The sequence below is a fragment of the Bos indicus genome, chromosome X (genome assembly GCF_029378745.1).
Source record: "Bos indicus isolate NIAB-ARS_2022 breed Sahiwal x Tharparkar chromosome X, NIAB-ARS_B.indTharparkar_mat_pri_1.0, whole genome shotgun sequence".
NCBI classification, from domain to species: Eukaryota; Metazoa; Chordata; class Mammalia; order Artiodactyla; family Bovidae; genus Bos; species Bos indicus.
The window spans coordinates 29050932-29074032 of record NC_091789.1 but is presented as its reverse complement, the minus strand read 5'-3'; the positions used below and the strand labels follow the sequence as shown (position 1 = coordinate 29074032).

Sequence of the window (23101 nt, the reverse complement as noted above, 5' to 3'; positions counted from 1 at the left end):
TGGATGGACCTAGAGAATATTATGGCTAGTGAAATAAGTCATACAAAAAAGACAGATGTTGTATAATATCATTTATATATGGAATCTAAAAAATAACACAAATGAATGTATGTAGCAGAATAGAAACAGACTTACAGATACAGAAAACAAACTAGTGGTACCCAAGGGAAGGGGAGGAGGTAGGTAGGGGGTATGGGATTAAGAAGTATAGACTGCTATCTATAAAATAGATAAACAACAAGATATATTGTAGAGTACATTAAATTATAGCCATTTTCTTATAGAATGTTCATTGGAAGGACTGATGCTGAAGCTGAAACTCCAATACCTTGGCCAACTGATGTGAAGAACTGATTCATTTGAAAAGACCCCTATGCTGGGAAAGATTGAAGGCAGAAAGAGAAGGGGACTACAGAGGATGAGATGGTTGGATGGCATCACTGACTCAATGGACATGAGTTTGAGTAAACTCTGGGAGTTGGTTATGGACAGGGAGGCCAGGTATGCTGCAGTCCATGGGGTCACAATGAGTCGGACACGACTGAGCAACTGAACTGAACTTTTAATGGAGTAAAGACTATAGAAATACTAAATCATTATGCTGTACACTTAAAACTAATATAATATTGTAACTCAGCTATACTCCAATAAAATTCCTAACTTTATGCCTCAAGGAGATAGAAAATAAGAACAAACTGAACCCAAAGCGAGCATAAATAAGGAAACAACAATTAAAATGAAAAAAGCTATGACCAACCTAGACAACATATTAAAGCAGAGACATTACTTTGCCAACAAAGGTCTGTCTATTCAAAGCTATGGTTTTTCCAGTAGTCGTGTATGGACATGAGAGTTGGACTGTAAAGAAAGCTGAGTGCTGAAGAATTGATGCTTTTGAACTGTGGTATTGGAGAAGACTCTTGAGATTCCCTTGGACTGCAAGGAGTTCTAACCAGTCCATCCTAAAGGAAATCAGTCCTGGGTATTCATTGTTAGGACTGATGCTGAAGCTGAAATTCCAATACTTTGGCCACCTGATGCGAAGAACTGACTCACTGGAAAAGACCCTGATGCTGGGAAAGACTGAAGGCAGCAGGAGAAGGGGATGACAGAGGATGAGATGGTTTTATGGCATCACTGATGCAATGGACTTGACTTTGAGTAGGCTCTGGGAGTTGGTGATGGACAGGGAGGCCTGGTGTGCTGCAGTCCATGGGGTCGCAAATAGTCAGACATAACTGAGTGACTGAACTGAACTGAACAATAGACAATGCAGAAATACAAAGGATTATAAAAGATTATTATGGTGCTCGCTTCGGCAGCACATATACTAAAAGTGGAACGATACAGAGAAGATTAGCATGGACCCTGCGCAAGGATGACACGCAAATTCGTGAAGTGCTCCATATTAAAAAAAAAAAAAAAAGATTATTATGAAAAACTATATGGTAATAAAATGGATAGCCTGGAGGAAATGTACAGATTCTTTTAAAACGTTCAGTCTTCCACCTCTGAATCAGGAAGACATAGAAATTATCAACAGCCCAAGTACAAACACTGAAACTGAAGCTGTGATCAAAAATCTCCCCCAAAAAAACAAAAGCCCAGGACCAGATGGCTTCACAGGAGAATTCTATCAAATATTTAGAGAAGAGTTAATGCCTATCCTTCTAAAACTCTTTCAAAAAATTGCAGAGGAAGGAACACTTCCCAACTCATTTTACGAGGCCAGCATCACCCTGATACCAAAGCCAGACAAGGACAAAATAAAATAAAATAAAATAACTATAGGCCAATAGCACTGATGAACATAGATGCAAAAATCCTTAAAAAAAAATTTAGCAAACAGAATTCAGCAACACATCAAAAAGCTCATCCACCATGATCAAGTTGGGTTTATTCCAGGAATGCAAGGATTCTTCAATATATTCAGATCAATCAATGTGATACATGATATTAACAAATTGAAAGATAAAAACCATAAGATAATCTCAATAGATGCAGAAAAAGCCTTTGACAAAATTCAGTACCCATTTATGAATAACACTCTTCAAAAAATGGGCATAGAAGGAACCTACCTGAACATAGTAAAGGCCATATATGATAAGCCTACAGCAAACATTATTCCCAGTGGTGAAAAACTGAAAGCATTCCCCTAAGATCATGAATAAGACAAGGGTGTCCACTTTCACTACTATTATTCAACATAGTTCTGAAAGTTCTAGCTACAGCAATCAGAGAAGAAAAAGAAATAAAAAGAATCCAGATGGGAAAAGAAGAAGTAGAACTCTCACTGTTTGCACATAACATGATACTGTACATAGAAAACCCTAAAGATAATATCAGAAAATTACTAGACCTAATCAGTGAATTTAGCAAAGTTGAAGGATACAAAATCAATAGCTTTACAGAAATCACTTACACTTCTATATACTAACAATAAAAAATCAGAAAGAGAAATTAAGGAATCAATCCCATTCACCATTGAAAAAGAATTAAATATCTAGGAATAAACTTACCTAAGGAGACAAAAGAACTGTACACAGAAAATTATAAGACTAATGAAAGAAATCAAAGATTACATAAACCGATGGAGAGATATTTCATGTTCCTTGGTAGGAAAAATCAATATTGTAAAAATGACTATACTACCAAACAGAATCTACAGATTGAATGCTATCCCTTTCAAATTACAAATGGCATTTTTCACAAAGATACAACAAAATATTTAACAATTCATACAGAAACACAAAGACCATGTATAGCCAAAGTGGTCTTGAGGAAGAAGAATGGAACTGAAAGAATCAACCTTCCTGACTTCAGAATATACTACAACGCTACAGTCATCAAGACAGTATGGTACTGGCACAAAAACTGAAATATAGACCAATGGAACAATATAGAAAGCCCAGAAATAAAGCCATGCACCTATGGATACCTTATTTTTGACAAAGGAGGCAAAAATATACAATGGGGAAAAGACAGCCTCTTCAATAAATGATGCTGGGAAAACTGGATAGCTACATGTAAAAGAATAAAATTACAACACTTCCTAACATCATACACAAAGACAAACTCAAAATGCATTAAATACCTAAATGTAAGGCCAGAAACTATAAAACTCTTAGAGGAAAATATAGGCAGAACACTCAGTGATATAAATCAAAGCAATATCCTCTATGACCCACCTCCTAGAGTAATGGAAATAAAAACAAAATTAAACAAGTGAGACCTGATTAAACTTAAAAGCTTTTGCACAGCAAAGGAAACTATAAGAAAGGTGAAAATACAACCCTCAGAATGGGAGAAAATAATAGCAAATGAAACAACTGGAAAAAGATCAATTTCCAAAATATACAATCAGCTCATACAACTCAATACCAGAAAAACAAACAACCCAATCAAAAAGTGGGGAAAAGATCTAAACAAACATTTCTCCAAAGAAGACATAGAGATGGCTAACAAACTCATGAAAAGATGCTCAACATCGCTCATTATTAAGAAATGCAAATCAAAACTACGAGAAATACCTCACACCAGTCAAAATGGCCATCAACAAACAGTCTACAAACAATAAATGCTGGAGAGGGTGTGGAGGAAAGGGAACACTCGTGCACTTTTGGTGGGAATGTAAATTGATACAGCCACTATGGAAGACGGTATGGAGATTCCTTAAAAAACTAAGAATAAAATCACCATTTATCACCCAGCAATCCCACTCCTAGGCATATACCCTGAGGAAACCAAAATAGAAAAAGACACATGTATCCCATTGTTCACTACAGCACTATTTAAAATAGCTAGAACATGGAAGCAACCTAGATGTCCATCAACAGATGAATGGATAAAGAAGTAGTGGTACATACACACAATGGAATATTACTCAGCCATAAAAAAGAACACCTTTGAGTCAGTTCTAATGACGTGGATGAACCTAGAACCTATTATACATTGAAGTAAGTAAGAAAGAGAATGATAAATATCATATTCTAACACATATATACAGAATCTAGAAAAATGGTATTGAACAATTTACTTATAGGGCAGCAATGGAGAAACATACATAGAGAACAGACATATGGACATGTGAAGAGGGAAGGAGAGGCTGAGATGTATGGAAAACGTAACATGGAAACTTACATTACCATATGTAAAATAGATAGCCAACTGGAATTTCCTGTATGGCTCAAGAAACTCAAACATGGGCTCTGTATCAACCTAGAAGGGTGTGATGGGGAGGGAGATGGGAGGGAGGTTCAAAAGAGAGGGGATATATGTATACCTATGTCTGATTCATGTTGACATTTGACAGAAAACAACAAAATTCTGTAAAGTAATTATCCTTCAATTAAAAAAATAATAATTAAAAAAGAAAAAAAAAATCATGCCCTAAATCTTCCTTTTCTTCAGCATGTTTCCCTCCCTGACCCTCTCTCAATGTTTGTCCTGCTTCTGGTACAAATAAGTAACAAAATTCACATTTAAGGTTTATCATAATCTGAGGGGCATTTTTGGTGAAAACCAATATTTGGAAAAAAGAAAAAGAAACAACAAAGATAAGAGCAGAAATAAAATAAACAGAAACGAGAAAAACAAAAGGAAATATTGACAAAACCAAGAACTATCTTTTTAAAGATAAAAAGTTGACAACTCAATGGCTAGACTACTTAAGGAAAGTGAAACTAAATAAAATCTGAAATGAAAGAGAGTACAAAATTCAACATCTATTTATTATAAAAACTCAGCAATTTGGGTATAGATAGAATATACTTCAGCCATAATGAAGTTCACACATGAGAAACACACAACTGATACCATATTCAATGGTGCAAGAGTGAAAGCCTTCCTTCTGAGATTAGGAATAAGACAAGGGTTCCAACTCTTACCATTCAGGTTCAACACAGTCCTGGGGATCTGAGCTAAAGCAAATAAGAGTGATTAGATATTTGCTTCATTAATGCATGAAAAGGATGCATATCAACTATCCAAACAATTCTTTCAAATATATGAGACAAATAACAAAAGAAAAAGGGGCAAAGTCTATAAACAGGCAATTCACAAAAGGGGAAATGCGATTGATTCCTGTTATTTGTGATATTTACACCGTGAAGCCGCTGGATCACGGAAAAAGCAAGAGAGTTCCAGAAAAACATCTATTTCTGCTTTATTGACTATGCCAAAGCCTTTGACTGTGTGGATCACAATAAACTGTGGAAAATTATGAAAGAGATGGGAATACCAGACCACCTGACCTGCCTATTGCGAAACCTATATGCAGGTCAAGAAGCAACAGTTAGAACTGGACATGGAACAACAGACTGGTTCCAAATAGGAAAAGGAGTACGTCAAGGCTGTATCTTGTCACCCTGCTTATTTAACTTATATGAAGAGTACATCATGAGAAATGCTGGGCTGGAAGAAACACAAGCTGGAATCAAGATTGCTGGGAGAAATATCAATAACCTCAGATACGCAGATGACACCACCCTTATGGCAGAAAGTGAAGAGGAACTAAAGAGCCTCTTCATGAAAGTGAAAGAGGACAGTGAAAAAGTTGGCTTAAAGCTCCACATTCAGAAAACGAAGATCATGGCATCTGGTCCCATCACTTCATGGGAAATAGGTGGGGAAACAGTGGAAACAGTGGCTGACTTTACTTTTTTTGAGCTCCAAAATCACTGCAGATGGTGATTGCAGCCATGAAATTAAAAGGTGCTTACTCCTTGGAAGGAAAGTTATGACCAACCTAGATAGCATATTCAAAAGCAGAGACATTACTTTGCCAACAAAGGTCCATCTACTCAAGGCTATGGTTTTTCCAGTGGTCATGTATGGATGGGAGAGTTGGACTGTAAAGAAAGCTGAACACTGAAGAATTGATGCTCTTGAACTGTGGTGTTGGAGAAGACTCTTGAGAGTCCCTTGGACTTCAAGGAGATCCACCAGTCCATCCTAAAGGAGATCAGTCCTGGGTGTTCATTGTTAGGACTGATGCTAAAGCTGAAACTCCAATACTTTGGCCACCTGATGTGAGGAGCTGACTCCTTTGTAAACACCCTGATGCTGGGAAAGATTGAGGGCAGGAGGAGAAGGTGACAACAGAGGATGAGATGGCTGGATGGCATCACCGACTCAATGGACATGGGTTTGGGTGGACTCTGGGAGTTGGTGATGGATAGGGAGGCCTGGCATGCTGCAGTTCATGGGGTCGCAAAGAGTCAGACACGACTGAGTGGCTGAATTGAATTGAACTGAACTGAACTGATACAAACTGACATATGTAAGCCACATGTTAACATTAAATTTACTTAGTTTTGTAATGTGGACTTTTTCTTTACAAATTTAGTTTTAAAAAATCACTATGAGATAAAAAGCAGACCAGAGACTGTTGGGTTTTTGAACTTTCAACCTCATTTGTTGTAGGCTGAGGAAGGTCTGAGGACCCATATTATTCCTGTCAGTATTATATACTTGCGCTGAAGAATTGATGCTTTTGAACTGTGGTGTTGGAGAAGACTCTTGAGAGTCCCTTGGACTGCAAGGAAATCCAACCAGTCCATTCTAATTGAGATCAGTCTTGGGTGTTCTTTTGAAGGAATGATGCTAAAGCTGAAACTCCAGTACTTTGGTCACCTCATGCGAAGAGTTGACTCACTGGAAAAGACTCTGATGCTAGGAGGGTTTGAAGGCAGAAGGAGAAGGAGATGACGGATGAGATGGCTGGATGGCATCAGTGACTTGATGGACGTGAGTTTGAGTGAATTTCGGGAGTTGGTGATGGACAGGGAGGCCTGGCCTGCTGCAATTCATGGGGTTGCAATGAGTCGGACATGACTGAGCGACTGAACTGAACTGAAACTGCTGAAAACACTGCATTAGTGAATAGTGAGCCATTGCTCAAAGAGGTATTACAGGGTCAGGTTCCTTCAGGACTCCAGTCACAGTATTTTATCAACTGATTCATACATAACCTTGTTATATATGTGTTTCTATTTAAAGACTAATTAGAAATATATATATATATGTCTTACAAATAATTTATTGACTATTTCTTTATAATAAAACACTTGCCAAAGTGTTTAACATTTTCCTGAACTGGAGTAACATCACTATAATTTTGTTTTGGTTTCTGCCTTACAATAATGCTATGCACTATGCTTTTATTTCATCAGACATCATATGAATATCTGCATGAATCTAAAAATTTAGCAATTTTTAAAATCTTTACTGTAAGCTCATCATTCATAAACGATGTTAGTTAGGACATGTTTGAGTATAGTTTACAGCCCAGAAATTAGTATGCATTCAGTAGTGTATATATATATATATACACATACATACATACATACATGTATATATATATATATATATATATATATATATATATATATATTCTTTTTTAAACAAGTAACTAAACAGCTATAAATGGGCCTTACTCTTATAAAATTACTACCTGGCCATACCAATGTATCCTTACCTTGATCACTGGATACCTGAGTGTTCACTGGTTAGAGTGATGAAATGAAACACTTCACAAGATGCTGAAATATTAAGAATGCACCCCTGAAATGCACACACACACAATATACATTCACATATGTAAGTGTGCACACACACAGTAGTTGACCTTGGATATCAAGAGTATGAGTGATTTTTCCCATTATTTTACTCTTCTGTATGTTCTAAATATTCGTATACAATAATAATAACTAACATGTAAAAGGTTTCCATGTGCCAGATATTGTTCAGAGTGTTTCCTGTGCATTATCTTATTTAATGCTCCCCTGAACTCATAAGGTGAGTAATATTGGTTTTGCCATTTTATATATCAATGAAATTGAGGCACTGAGAAATTACTTTTCCAATGGTCACACAATCATTATGTTCCAGAGATGGGCTGATTTCACATAAAAATCCATGCTCTTAAATTCTACATTATACTTTCTTTCTAAAAAGCATAAAGTAAAAAAACAAAAAAACAAAAACAAAAAAACAAAAAAAAACCTACGACTAATAGATCTCTTACAATGCTTACATTATATACATTACTGGAATCTCATTTACATTTCCAGGCATTTATCAGAGAATCTAGCTTTGATTGGGCTTCTCTACAGAACAAAATCTTCCATATTTTATAGACAATGTAGAAAAGGGCTGTTCATGTGTGTCCAACAAATGTCTATAATACAGGAGGAAACCCGAACTATAGGTGGATCTGAGAGGAATACTGTTGGTCACAAAAAGTAAGAGGCTTCTTTTATGTCTTCTATTTTATTGTTAACGTGAGTATTTTATATTCCACAAAAGTTACACCTTTGAAAATATAAATTTTCTTTAAATTACCCATGAAACTGCTTTAAAACCTCTCCGCCCCCCACCCCCGGAATGTCCAAGTAAACTGATTCAAAGAAGTGACATCATGTATATTCTGTCACTTTGCAATCTATATGCTACATGGCACACGTCTAAATTTTAAAAAGAATGGTTGAGACGATTCCTAAACTTTCCATTCCTTTATGATTTCTAAGTATAATGACTATTTGCTTTCAAGGTCATTTGCTATGTGTTCTCTTCCCCTTACCCACACCAGATGGTAAACTATACTTTGGTAAAAATCATTAGGTCTTATGCCCTATTTTGTCATTCAAGGTCTTTCTCAGTTCCTTCTCAATAAAATTTATCAATTGTTCCTTACCCTCCCATCCACAATTTCATATTCCTGCCATTTAATGAACATATCATGCAATGCCATCCCTCTTTGGTTTTGCCTCTAGTATGGCTATTTTAAAGTGTATTTGGGATTTGTTTTAAGCAGCAATAGTAAGACACACAGACAGGGAAATGACTGTTATGAAGGAATAAGGTTTTAGTCACAATTGTCTAGAAATAAGAGGCATAGGACACCACTAGGGCCATATGGGGAAGCATCAGGGACAATTAGGACACAGAGGGAATGGGGAAAACATAGGCAAAAACCTTTATTTTGGTTTCTGTGAGAAAATCAAGACAAACCAAGGTAAGGAAGTTTAGGATTGGCTAGTTTGACTAATTTCAGTGGGCTCTAGGGTACAGGAGCTTTCCCGAGTTGTATGATACCTGGATTTGGAGTGATTAAGAAAGATGGATAGTTATCTAGAGTGGAAGAACTAGATAGATGAGGTAGTTAGGAGTATAGGTTTGGGATTTGTTGGTCTGCATACAAAAGGCTTGCTTCTGGGTGAGCTGTTTGTGATCTGTAGGAATTAGGAGCACAGTCCCTCCTTAGCAGTCAGCCAAGACCCCAGATACCAGAGCATCAGAATACAGAAAATAAAGAATTGTTAATTAATACAATTTCCTCAGCTACTATTTATCTTTCTTTCTTTTTTTTTTTACTATGAGTGAATAAACTTTTGATTCAAAATTCAATTCAAATGTGTCAGTCTCTACCAAGTTCCTTCCCAACACCTGCAGTCAAAATTACTCATGCTCCCCTCTTCACTGCCAAAGTCTTTTGTTTAAAGTTCTTTTTAAGTACATACAACAGTTTGATCTAGTAATTAAGGTCTGTTTGGGTTACTATTCCCCATATTTTTGAGAAAATAGAAGTGTCTTTGATAACAAATATTTCTAGTAAGAAATAATGTGACACTATCAAGTCCACTAAAAGTAGTTTTAAAGATAACTAAGAATAAGGAATAATTTCTGGTAGTTTCTTTACAATGAAACAGGATATTGACTTTATAGATTAAGAATCCAGGTTTCTTTAGATCTATAACTGGAAAATCTAAGTAAATAATTGTATAGTCAATGAAATGCATAACTGAAAATGTAATGCCTACCAAGAAGTAAAAAATTAAATAACATTTTTCAGCAAATATGGCATCCAGCTACAGGTTCAACAGTTCCATTTACTTGCTTGTTAATTACTGAACCAAGTGATTTTGGCATTATATAGACACAGCCTTATCTGTTGACCACACTCTGCTTGAGATGTGTTCCACAATTAGAGTAATAAATTAGATGTATCAAGTAAGTTTGATTTAAAGAACCCTAATAGGCTTACCTGGTGGCTCAGATGTTAAAGAATCCACCTGCAATGTAGGAGACCAGGGTTTGACCCCTGGGCCCGAAAAATCCCCTGGAGAAGAGAATGGCTACCCACTCCATTATTCTTATCTGGAGAATTCATTCCATGGATGGAGGAGCCTGGTGGGCTACAGTCAATGGGGTTGCAAAAAGTTGGACATGACTGAGTGACTAACACAACAACAACAATAATGTTTACTAACTGTGATTCTAATCAGAGATTACAATTGTTTGTATACCATTGAATAAGGAATATTCCTTCATGACGCAGGAAAGCTTAAATTTTTGATAATATAGCTTTAGAAGGGATGCACATAGAATCATGCTCACCAGTGTGACACATGTGGAAGACATAAGCTTGCCTAGAATTTGGCCAGTGCTTTCTAACAAATAAATTTATGGCACTAAAATAATAATAAATCTCCATATACATCAATCTGGATATTAAGAATAGAAACTTTTTTTTATAAGTACTGAAGATTTACTGATGCAAGGTCAAATTGTCTTACACAGTTATATTTGATCAGCAAATTAATATTAGTAGTATACATTCATAATGAGGTTTTTAACTTTTACAATCCTTTTCACCACCTATTATTTTCTTTTACAGTTGGCTGCACATAATGGCTTAGAATTTATGCCAATTAGCCATGGCCCATATGGATGTCTTGATGTGCCATATTTGTAAGCACATAGGGATAATGAATGATCTAACTCCTGTGTCACTGTAAGACATTTAGTACTAAATATCATCTGCCATTATGACAATGGTTTGCTGTTGTTCAGGAGACAGCTGAATTATTCTTTCCCAATTCAAGGTGGTATAGAAGAGGCTATTGCCAAGTGACATACTTGTGTAGAAGAAGAAAAGATCTATATGACATGAGCTTTTTTTATTAGTATTGAAAGCACAAGTGATTCTTGGCCTGAAGGTGAGTCACAGATGGACAGGGCTCAGATGGCACATGAAGACACAGAAGTGAGTAAGAATCCCTAGTGAGAGACGAAAGTGCATTTTGGCAAAAGATGGATTTGTCTCCTATATAGTAGGATCATTACACACAATTCTTGCTCATTCCTCCATCTGGTTTCTATGTCAAATAGCATTAATTCAGTTTTTAGTGGTCTGATACTCAACCAGTTCAAATAGAGTAAGTATCACACCCATGTACTGAAATGTACATGTATATGGTTCCATTTGTATGTAATTATTTGAGAATGGATAATGGTTAATGTTCAGATCGACGAAAGTAATAAATGCATCATAGAAAAAGTCAAATTACTCTAGTGAAAATTTTTGAAGGACAAGTGTAAAAAGAAAGTTCATTCTTTAGAAGTCTTTTTCAATTTCCTTTTTATTTTGTCTTTAACGTTAAATTCTTGTCATTAAAAGAATTACCAGTTTTAGTGAAAAATGCCTAGATAAGAAAGAGAAATTAAGAAGTGATTCAATAGTTTACAAAAAAATATTGGCTGATGAATAACTGTTTAAAGGAAGAAGAGTTTACTTTCCTCAAAGAGAAAAGCACCAGAATTTAATGGTGACCATACTTTATGTTCTCTAGATTATTTGACAGTTGACGTACAGCCATTCTAACCAAGTAATAATACCAAGGTCATGTAACATTATTACTTCTATATCATTAAAATTGGAAGGTGATAAACTCAAAGTAATGTATTTTATTGAACTGTTTATAGTCTCAGCTTAACTTTGTGCTTCACTGTCATATCAGTTGAAAATGAAGCACAAATCCTCTGAGATAATCCTTGGGCATGGGTTTCTCTCAAAGAAATAAATATCTACTTTAAAGTTAGCCTTGTATGCTAATCCATCTAAAGGGGAAAATCAGCCCAACAAGGTTTCATATATTTTATTAATCATTTTGAAGTTTGGGGACAGACTAATAATTGCAAACTATTATTAAGGTTTCAGTTCCTGGACTACAGAAAGTTGTCCTTTGATCATATTTCAGTGACATAAGCAAATTACTGCCCACAAAAAGATGTAGCAGTTGCACTTAGAAACTAAGTATATACTGGAAAAAACTGGTTGATAGTATGCATATTCACAATATACTGTGAACGTACATGGGCTGACAGGCATCAGTATTTGTTGAGTTCCTATTATATGTAAAGCTTTGTGCTAGTTACTATGGGGAGATAACATGACACAGAAAATATACTTCCTCTTCTTGACACTTCAGTCTCATTGAGTTTCATAAGCATATATATTCATGGGGAAAAAGGACTTTGGAATTAGTATCAAGCAAAATACTAATAAGCATGATAGAAATGGTCCAAAGTAAGAAGGAAAATGGATAGATGTGAGGAATGATCAAGAATGACTCAACTTTCATTGACAGTCTTTGATAACTATACAGGAACTAAACCCTAAATGGAGTATAGTACATTCCCATCAATACTTTTGAGCTAATGGAAAGGAACAACAGAAAGCTATGCTGGCAGTGCTTCAAATGAAAATGTGCTCACTGATGACATGGTCTACCTCATATCTAATGTGAACAGATTGTGGAAGGTCAAAGGAAAAAAAAAATGATGCCAAATAACAGGGACAGAACTAGCTAGAGACCTTAATTAAAGCAACTCTATTTGGCTTTCTCTTTCCAAAAAGTAAGAAACTGCCTAAAAGAAAGAAAAAAATGTTTCTATAATGAAGGTCCCTTTAAAAAATAACATTACCAAGAATGTAGTTTAACATTAGCCTGATAGCATAGAATTTTGTCATAAAACTGTGTCCTTAACAGTTTTATTGAGAAACGCTGATTTTGTGCTAACTAAATATAAATAATCACAGGCATTATGTTGTTCTTGAGTAGGTCCTGTGTTTAAGGCACTCAGTCAGTCATTTTCCCTTGTTAGAATCATGGTCCTGAAAGTAGACAATTGAGAATGTGTGTAATTACAAACTGTTCAAATAGACTAACTCTACAGAACTATTTTTAAGCATCCGTATTTCAAATCAATAGTGCAGAAGGACCTGTGGTAGAAGTATTTTATATTCTGACTATATTTAAATATTTGTGTAAGTTGCTTGATTCAAACCAATTAGACTAAAGTTATCTGTGAAAACCATATGGTGACATAAGGGATACAAGAGCAGTTAAACATTAAAAGTGCATCCTTTGCATAGTTAGAAAGAAACACTGACAGGGAATATTTTATTATTCAAGGAGTATACTACCTAATAGAAGGTATTATCTTTATATGTCAAATCTATGTGTATGAAAGCAACTGATTACTCTTCAAAGAATTGTCAATATTGTATTAACTTGGGGAAAAACACCCAAAAAAAGGAGTAATGTTAGATAAAGAATTCAATTATTTAAACAAGCTCATGAAAATTGTGGTTCTTGTAGCTAAATGAATGACAGAATGAATTTCTAACATTCTATTTGAATTTCTAATTTAATTTTAGCTAGTAGGAATATTCTTGCAAATACTAAGGGATATAATCATTATTAATTTACTTAATTGGGGCTTCCCTGATAGCTCAGTTGGTAAAGAATCCACCTACAACACAGGAGACCCTGGTTCGATTCCTGGGTTGGGAAAATCCGCTGGAGAATGGATCCATTGGAGAATGTCAAGTGAAGATCAACATTTTAGGAATCAGCGAACTAAAATGGATTGGAATGGGTGAATTTAAATCAGATGACCATTATATCTACTACTGTGGACAGGAATCCCTTAGAAGAAATGGAGTAGTCATCATAGTCAACAAAAGAGTCTGAAATGGAGTCCTTGGATGGAATTTCAAAAACGACAGAATGACCTCTGTTCATTTTCAAGGCAAACCATTCAATATCATGGTAATCCAAGCCTATGCCCCAAGCAGTAATGCTGAAGAAGCTGAAGTTGAATGGTACTATGAAGACCCACAAGACCTTTTAAAACTAACACCCAAAAAAGATATATTTTTCATTGTAGGGGACTGGAATGTAAAAGTAAGAAGTCAAGAAACACCTGGAGTAATGGGCAAATTTGGCCTTGGAGTACAAAATGAAGTAGGGCAAAGACTAATTGAGTTGTGCCAAGAGAACCCACTGGTCATAGCAAACACCCTCTTCTAACAACACAAGAGAAGACTCTACACATTGACATCACCAGATGGTCAAAATAAAATCAGATTGATTATATTATTTCCAGGCAAAGATGGAGAAGCCCTATACAGTCAGCAAAAATAAGACTGGGAGCTGACTGTGGCTCAGATCATGAACTGCTTATTTCCAAATTCAGACTTAAATTGAAGAAAGTAGGGAAAACCTCTAGACCATTCAGGTATGACCTAAATTAAATCCCTAACGATTATACAGTGGAAGTGAAAAATAGATTTAAGGGACTAGATCTGATAGACAGAGTGTCTGATGAACTATGGACTGAGGTTCATGATGTTGTACAGGAGACAGTGATCAAGGCTATCCCCAAGATAACAAAATGCAAAACAGCAAAATGGGTGTCTGAGGAGGCCTTACAAACAGCTGTGAAAAGAAGAGAAGTGAAAAGCAAAGGAGAAAAGGAAAGATATACCCAATTGAATGTAGACTTCCAAAGAATAGCAGGGAGAGATAAGAAAGCCTTCCTCAGGGATCAGTGCAAAGAATTAGAGAAAAGCAACAGAATGGGAAAGACTAGAGATCTCTTCAAGAAAATTAGAGATACCAAGGGAACGTTTCATGCAAAGATGGGCTTGATAAAGGACAGACATGGTATGGACCTAACAGAAGCAGAAGACATTAAGAAGAAGTGGCAAGAATGCACAGAAGAACTGTACAAAAAAAGATCTTCATGACCTAGATAATCATGATGGTATGATCATTAACATAGAGCCAGACATTCTGGAATGTGAAGTCAAGTCGACCTTAGGAAGCTCCACTATGAACAAAGCTAGTGGAGGTGAAACTCTAGTCGAGCTATTTCAAAGATGATGCTGTGAAAGTGCTACACTGAAAATGCCAGCAAATTGGAAACTCAGCAGTGGCCACAGGACTGAAAATGTCATTTTTCATTCCATTCCCAAAGAAAGGCAATGTGAAAGAATGCTCAAACTACAACACAATTGCACTCATCTCACATGCTAGTAAAGTAACGCTCAAAATACTCCAAGCCAGGCTTCAACAATACATGAACTATGAACTTGCAGAAGTTCAAGCTGGCTTTAGAAAAGGCAGAGGAACCAGAGATCAAATTGCCAGTATCCACTGGATCATCAAGAAAAGCAAGAGTTCCAGAAAAATATCTATTTCTGTTTAATTGACTATGCCAAATCCTGTGACTGTGTGGATCACAATACACTGTGGAAAATTCTGAAAGAGATGGGAATACCAGACCACCTGACCTGTCTCTTGAGAAACCTGTATGCAGGTCAAGAAGCAACAGTTAGAACTGGACAGGGAACAACAGACTGGTTCCAAATAGGAAAAGGAGTACGTCAAGGCTGTATATTGTCACCTTGCTTATTTAACGTCTATGAAGAGTAGATCATGAGAAACGCTGGGCTGGAGGAAGCACAAGCTGGAATCAAGATTGCAGGGAGAAATATCAATAACCTCAGATATGCAGATGACACCACCCTTATGGCAGAAAGTGAAGAGGAACTAAAGAGCCTCTTGATGAAAGTGAAAGAGGAGAGTTGCCGGGGTCCAGCCCCGGCTGATCCAGGGCATTCGAAGGAGAGACGGCATAGGTGACCTATTTATTTAAATATTTATCAAAGATATAAAGAGTAATAGAATGAGGATATCTCAGTGAGGAAATTCAGTGGAGAAAAGAGGCTGAGTAGCTTGGTTTATGCAGGAGACCAATAAAACTTCAAGACAAGAAGTTCGCACCACTTACGTAGGCCGCAGGCGTCCTTCCGTTCTCCCGAAGGAGAGGAGACACTGAGGCCTCCCCAGTCGGATCTTAGAAGCCCAGGCATAATTAGTAAGCATGGTGGGTTCCGCGCTCCAGATGGAGACTCAGCCAGAGTGAGAGAGAGAGCGACATGGGGAGACCAAGTTTCGGTGAACAAGGCCCGCACTTTATTTTCCAAAGTAGTTTTTATACCTTAAGTTGTGCATAGAGGATAATGGGGGAAGGGGTAGAGTCATGCAGTAAGCCAGGCTTTCTTCCTGCAAACTTATCATATGCAAAAGTTTAGGTGATTTGCATCATCTTCTGGCCCAGAGGCCTGTTAACATTTTAAGAAACTTATTTTTCTCTAAAGGTGATTATTCTAAAGTCAGGCGCCAGCCTCCAAAAAGCACTGGACAAAGCTGCATTCCTATAGGGCAAAGGTGAGGTGGGCTTAATCAAGAAAAGAATTAACTCAAGGGTCCAAGGTTACAAACATTGAGGCTGCTACTTACATTTCTATACACCCATTATATCAATCAATACACTGCCAAGGACACAGTAGGTAAGGGGTATGGAGACTTAGCAACAAACATTGGCCCAATAAGTGAAAAACCCTTCACCAATACAATTTCTAATCAATCTTTTAACTACTATAAAGAATCTGTGTTTAGACAGTTTAGAACATCTCCTGCCTCTCACAGTTGGGAGGCTCTGAACAATCACATGTGGCCGAAAAAACCTGTTCAGGCAGGCTAGAGGATTTCCAAAGGAGTTTGTAGGTTGAAACACTGTCACACCCAGGAATTATTAACTGGAGCTGTAAGCTAACTATTTTTTCAGAGAGAGGTAGTGGGGGACAGCCCCCCGTAAAGTCAGAGGTGTAGGTGAAAGCACAAAGCAGAAAGTAGGCAGACTCTGGTTTTGGGGGTAGATGCTCGAGAATTTCCAGGGGGACACCTGAGGCTTGATCCTGCCTTTGCGTATGCCGAGCCTCCTTCCTCATGACCTTTGCCATGGGCAGAGTTCCTCACGCTGGCTCCCGGCAGTGATAGAATTCTAGTTGAGCTATTCCAGATGCTGAAAGATGATGCTGTGGAAAGTGCTGAACTCAATATGCAATATGCACTCAATATGCAATATGCCGGCTCCCGGCAGAGAGTAAAAAAGTTGGCATAAAGCTCAACGTTCAGAAAACTAAGATCATGGCAACTGGTCCCATCACTTCATGGGAAATAGATGGGAAAACAGGGGAAAGAGAGGCTGACTTTATTTTTCTGGGGTTCAAAATCACTGCAGATGGTGATTGCAGCCATGAAATTAAAAGACGCTTACTCCTTGCAAAGAAAGTTATGGCCAACCTAGACAGCATATTATAAAGAGAGACATTACTTTGCCAACAAAGGTCCATCTAGTCAAGGCTATGGTCTTTCCAGTGGTCATGTATGGATGTGAGAGTTGGACTATAAAGAAAGCTGAACGCTGAAGAATTGATGCTTTTGAACTGTGGTGTTGGAGAAGACTCTTGAGAGTCCCTTGGACTCCAAGGAGATCTACTAGTCCATCCTAAAGGAGATGAGTCCTGTGTGTTCACTGTTAGGACTTCATCCTGAAGCTGAAACTCCAATACTTTGGCCACCTGATATGAAGAGCTGACTCATTTGTAAAGACCCTGATGCTGGGAAAGATCGAGGGCAGGAGGAGAATGGGATGACAGAGGATGAGATGGCTGGATGGCATCACTGACTCGATGGACATGGGTTTGGATGGACTCCAGAAGCTGGTGATGGACAGGGAGGCCTGGCATGCTGCAGTTCATGGGGTCGCAAAGAGTCAGACATGACTGAGTGATTGAACTGAACTGAACTGATACAAACTGACATATGTAAGCCAAATATTAACATTAAATTTACTCAGTTTTGTAATGTGGAGTTTTTCTTTACAAATTTAGTTTTAAAAAATTACTATGAGATAAAAAGCAGACCAGAGACTGTTGAGTTTTTGAACTTTCAACCTTATTTGTTGTAGGCTGAGGAAGGTCTGAGGACCCATATTATTCCTGTTAGTATTATATACTTGTGCCAAAGAATTGATGCTTTTGAACTGTGGTGTTGGAGAAGACTCTTGAGAGTCCCTTGAACTGCAAGGAGATCCAACCAGTCCATTCTAATTGAGATCAGTCCTGGGTGTTCTTTGGAAGGAATGATGCTAAAGCTGAAACTTCAGTACTTTGGCCACCTCATGCGAAAAGTTGACTCATTGGAAAAGACTCTGATGCTGGGAAGGATTGGGGGCAGGAGGAAGAGGGGACGACAGAGGATGAGATGGCTGGATGGCATCACCAACTCGATGGATGTGAGTTTGAGTGAACTCCAGGAGATGGTGATGGACAGGGAGGCCTAGCGTGCTGCCATTCTTGGGGTCGCAAAGAGTAGGACATGACTGAGTGACTGAACTTAACTGATTATATACTTGACAGAGTTGGAAGGTAGCAGGATTGGCCAGATCTCACTGACAGAATCATGGTTAAGGAAAAACACAGTGACTTTACAATCTTCTATGAGAACTAATGGAAGAGTTACTAACAACTACTGTCTTGAGAGATTTTGATCTCTGTCTATAGATATGGATATAGATATACATATAGAAATGGTAGTGGTTGTTTAGTTGCTAAGTTGTGTCCAACTCTTATGACCCCATGTACTAAAGCCCCCCAGGTTCCTCTGTACATGGGATTTTCCAGGCAAGAATACTGGAGTGGGTTGCCATTTCCTTCTCCAAGGGATCTTCCTGATGCAGGGAATGAACCCATGTCTGCTGCATTGCAAGCAGATTCTTTACCATCTCAAGCCTTCAGAGAAGCCCACATATAGATATAGATAGATATAATTGAAAATAGATATTTTTAATTTTACTTCCATTTCAGTTATTTATTTCTTATATATAAATGTATATATATATATCCATCCTCATGCAATCAGATACAAGAAACATCATAAAATTGATGAATAGCAGAACTGGTATTTGAAACTAAGCCTTCCTTATTCAAAAATTCATGTTCTGTTCAAAACAGCACACTACCTAGGGACAGTTTGAGGTTTGGGCAATTTATTTTCTAATTTACATACTGTAAAATTTCCTCTTTTCGGTGTGTGAGTTTTGACAGATGCACAGAACAATGTAATCACCACCACAAACAACAGAGGAAACAGTTCTATTACTACCCTCAAATCCCATCATAGTGCTCGTTTGGAAAGAATCTTTTCTTGCATCCTAATCATGGCAAAAGGAGAAGTAAGGAAAGAAGGAGAGGAAGAGAGACAGGAGAGAGAGAGAGAATATAAGAAAGAAAAGGAAGGAAGGGCTTTATCTCATTTCCCATTTCTCAAATGGACCTTTTTCTTGGTGCTCTGGCCGTGAAAAGATTTCTCTAGGAGTTTTCTATCTGAGGATTTCTGTGACTTGGGTCAAAGCCAGGAGACAGAGAAGAAAAGAGCAAACAACCAAAAAACAAATAAACAAACAAAAAACAGGAAAAACAGAATGGTGCTTGTCCTTCACATTTTCACTCCCTTTTCCAAGAGCTTAATATTCCTACTTTGCAAGGTCTTCAGATAATTGCTTTTCATATTTAGTTCATCTTTTTTTTTTTTTTAGTAGAAATCAGTGGCAGAGAGGTCTATAATGGGATTATTCCAAATTTACCAGGATAAGAATTTTAGTTTGAATTTAAGATGGGGACATGGATTATTTGGTGGAATAGTTCAACTCCAAAGGACAAAATAGGTTCTACTATGCTCTGTCAGTGATACTTATGGCAACATTGGATATAAGCTTGAGCAGGTTAACCTTTATCCTGCAGCTGAAAATTAAGGTTAGTTTTGAGATCTCTGGCCAGTAATGAAATATATCTTGAATTTGTCACTTGTTCTGAGGTAGGAAGTTCAATAAGTAAAACACCAGGTTTCCAGAATGTGTATGGGAAGTCAGATATCCTCAGGGTGCCTAAGACTCCTGCTGTTCTGTATTTAACTCAAAAGTGTTGGTTTACTAAATTATTTTGAGATATGTATTTGCTATCTGTGTATATATATATATATATATATATATATACATTTATTTTTATTTTTTAATTTTTTATTTTTTAATTTTTTATTTTTTATTTATCCACTGAAGTACACTTTTCTTTTTAATATATTTTAATAATGATTTTACATTATTAAAATATATTATAAAGAAAAGTGTACTTCAGTGGATATGACTGCCCTCTAGTGGGGGTCATCCAAACTACAAACCATAGTTAGCAAGGTTTCCAGGAGATTCTGAGGAAGAACTTGACAAAATCAAATAAATACTATTAACATCAAGCATTTTTTGTGTTCATCCTAAGGACACAAAATTTTGTTGGATATTTGATTTTGTAAGGTCCATTATTTATACTATAAATAGTTACTTTTTTAGTTCCTAGTTCTAAATTGCAGGCACAGGTATATTTGTAAACTTTGTACATTTTAATCCCCTTCATCCCCTCTACATCCACCTCCCACCCCCCACCTCCCACTCCTGCCTCTGGCACCACAGTGTACTCCCTGTTTCAACAAGTTCAGCTTTTTTATACTTAAAAAAAAAAATAAAAAGAATTGCTCTGAAAAGTCTCCAAAAATTTGGAGCTCTAGCCAGTGTCTTTACTTCAGGAAAACATCAACGTGTATTACTTTACTTTGCATTTATGTTGAACTTAATAATATACTGTGTATTTTTATCTAAATTAATTCAACAAATAGTTATTGAGAAACTATAGTATTCCATAAATATAAAAGGAATGCTTCATCAGGAAAGAGTAACAATTATAAACATGAATGTACCTAACAACAGACCTCTGAAACACATGAAGGAAAAAAACAAAATTAAAAAGAAAAATGGAAAAACTCACAAACAGAGAGAGTTTAAGATTCTTCACTAAGTAATTGGTAGAACAACTGGAAAAAGAAAGATGTGAAGACATTAACTGAAGTAACTGTTCACTGGCCTACCCCATCTCCAGGGGATCTTCCCGACCCAAGAATCGAACTGGGGTCTCCTGCATTGCAGCAGTTGGGATTCTTTACCAGCTGAGCTACCAGGGAAGCCCCAAGGATAGGATAAAGGACATCTTATTTAGCAACGCTGCTGACATACAGTGCCTGATTCTGGGCTCTCTCATGTACTAGGAGATAAAAGCCTACACATGGCATTATTGAGACATTTGAATTTTCATTTGGAATTAGATAATATTGGATAGATGTTAAATTTTCTGATTTTGATAACTTACTGTGGTTACATAAGAGATGTCTTAAAGAAAAAACACTTAAATATTTATAGGTAAGTGAGCATGTGTGTGAGTTATTCTCATATGATAAGAAGGAGGAAGAAAAAGTGAGAAAGACAGACTGAGAGGCAGAGAGAGAGAGAGAGGACAAATAATGAAATAATGGGGAACAATTGGAGAATCTGGGTAAAGTATTTATTGTACTATTCTTGTAACTTTTCTGCAAATTTGAAATTATGTACTAATAGAATGGGCAGTATTCTTGGCCATCTGTCTCTTGTTTCAATATTATTTGGACAGAACAGACACAGGAGCTCCCCTTCTTTTAGCTTCCAAGCATTCTCTTACCTCCTCCCAAGTCACTACCTCAGGGACTATCCTATGGCTCTTTCTCTGCTTCTGGGACTAGCCAACACTGTTTTTTGTGGTTACCTCCTTATTATCAGCCATCAGCTCCCAGATTCATCAGAATTATTCCACTAATGTGGATGTTGCCATCAACTTCAAGGTCACTCTGTATCTACATGTCTCTAATGTTTACCATTCTCTGGGCTTCTATTAAAAAAGTGACCACATGGCCATACAGAACAAAGGCTACCTCTTCTGCGAGGTGGCCCAGGAGAAATGCAAGGTCACTGAGTGTCTCTCAAAGATATAAAACCAGCACATTAACTGTGCCCTCTTTCAGGACTGGCAGAGGCTATCCCCAGATGAGTGGAGTGCCAGCCTAGATGCCATAGAAACTGCTGTGGCCCTGGAGAAAAATGTGTAACAAGCCCTTTTGGATCTGTGTTCCCTGTATTCTGCCTTCACAGAACTCATCTCTGTAACTTGCTGGAGGGCCACTGCCTGGATGAGGAGGTGGAACACATCAAGAAGATGAGCAACCATCTGACTGATCTTGACAGGCCAGGTGATCTCCAACTGAGGCGTCTACCAAGAGCACAGCCAGGAGCCGTTGAATCTCAGTAGCCTTTGAAAGGCCCCTCTCAACTATCTGGTAACAGGGTTTTTCCTGAGCCTCTCTCGCCAGCCACTAGGCAGCTTTTTAACCAACTTGGATCCTTATCCTAGGCCAAATGGAAAAATAACATTTTTTGCAGCATAAAGTAAAATTTTACCCCCAAATACACATGGTGCTGTGGGAGCACAGAATATAGGAGCCTAACGTAGTTTGGGGGGTAAAGACCACTTTTATTGAAGAATGATTCATGATCTAGCCCTCTGAGGCCAGTCATGAGACCTAGATGCTCACAGCCCTCATTCTATGCTTCTAAAATATTATTGAATTATTCTTACTTTTGGAATGTGGCCAATTCTTGAGGTTTCAGGGCAGAATGCATATTTATAGATAAAATGCAAGTGACTTTATGAAATAAAAATGATACTGTTTCTTCAAACTAAATTTTTACCTAGAAGAATTCTACTTGGCATAATAATCAATATTAAAATAATCAATATTTTTGAGAAGAATAGGTGAGACTTGAGTCTTCACCTCTTGCTTGTTCTCTGACTTACTTTTGGTGTCTGATAGGGATTATCATCACCCCATCATGGTTGAAACTTAAATCCCACTCATAGATGCAAAAGTGGGCAGGCCCAATATTGAGTAAGCCTCATAACCTAGAGAGTTGAGATAGTCTTCAGGGTTGTCTGATGTGTGATTTCTGACCCTGCTATTCACTAACTTCTTATAGGTTATATTGCTATATAGTTCAAGTACTGTTCCACAAGTTGTGGGAGATAAAAGGAAACATGAAAGGATATTTGAATGTCCCCTAAAATACTGGGCAGTCTGGTGAAAGCAAGCTGTATATATATATATAAAGACTAAAATACAAGGCAATCTAGGATAAGGCAAATTGAGATTAG

The 23101-nt window shown here is 37.2% G+C and overlaps 1 non-coding gene across 1 annotated transcript; it reads left to right on the top strand.

The window, feature by feature from the left end:
• The first annotated feature begins 1306 nt into the window (after nucleotides 1-1306).
• Nucleotides 1307-1413, top strand: LOC139181849 (U6 spliceosomal RNA). Its single transcript, XR_011565577.1, has one exon. It is a non-coding gene; the product is annotated as a U6 spliceosomal RNA (small nuclear RNA).
• The last annotated feature ends 21688 nt before the right edge of the window (nucleotides 1414-23101 follow it).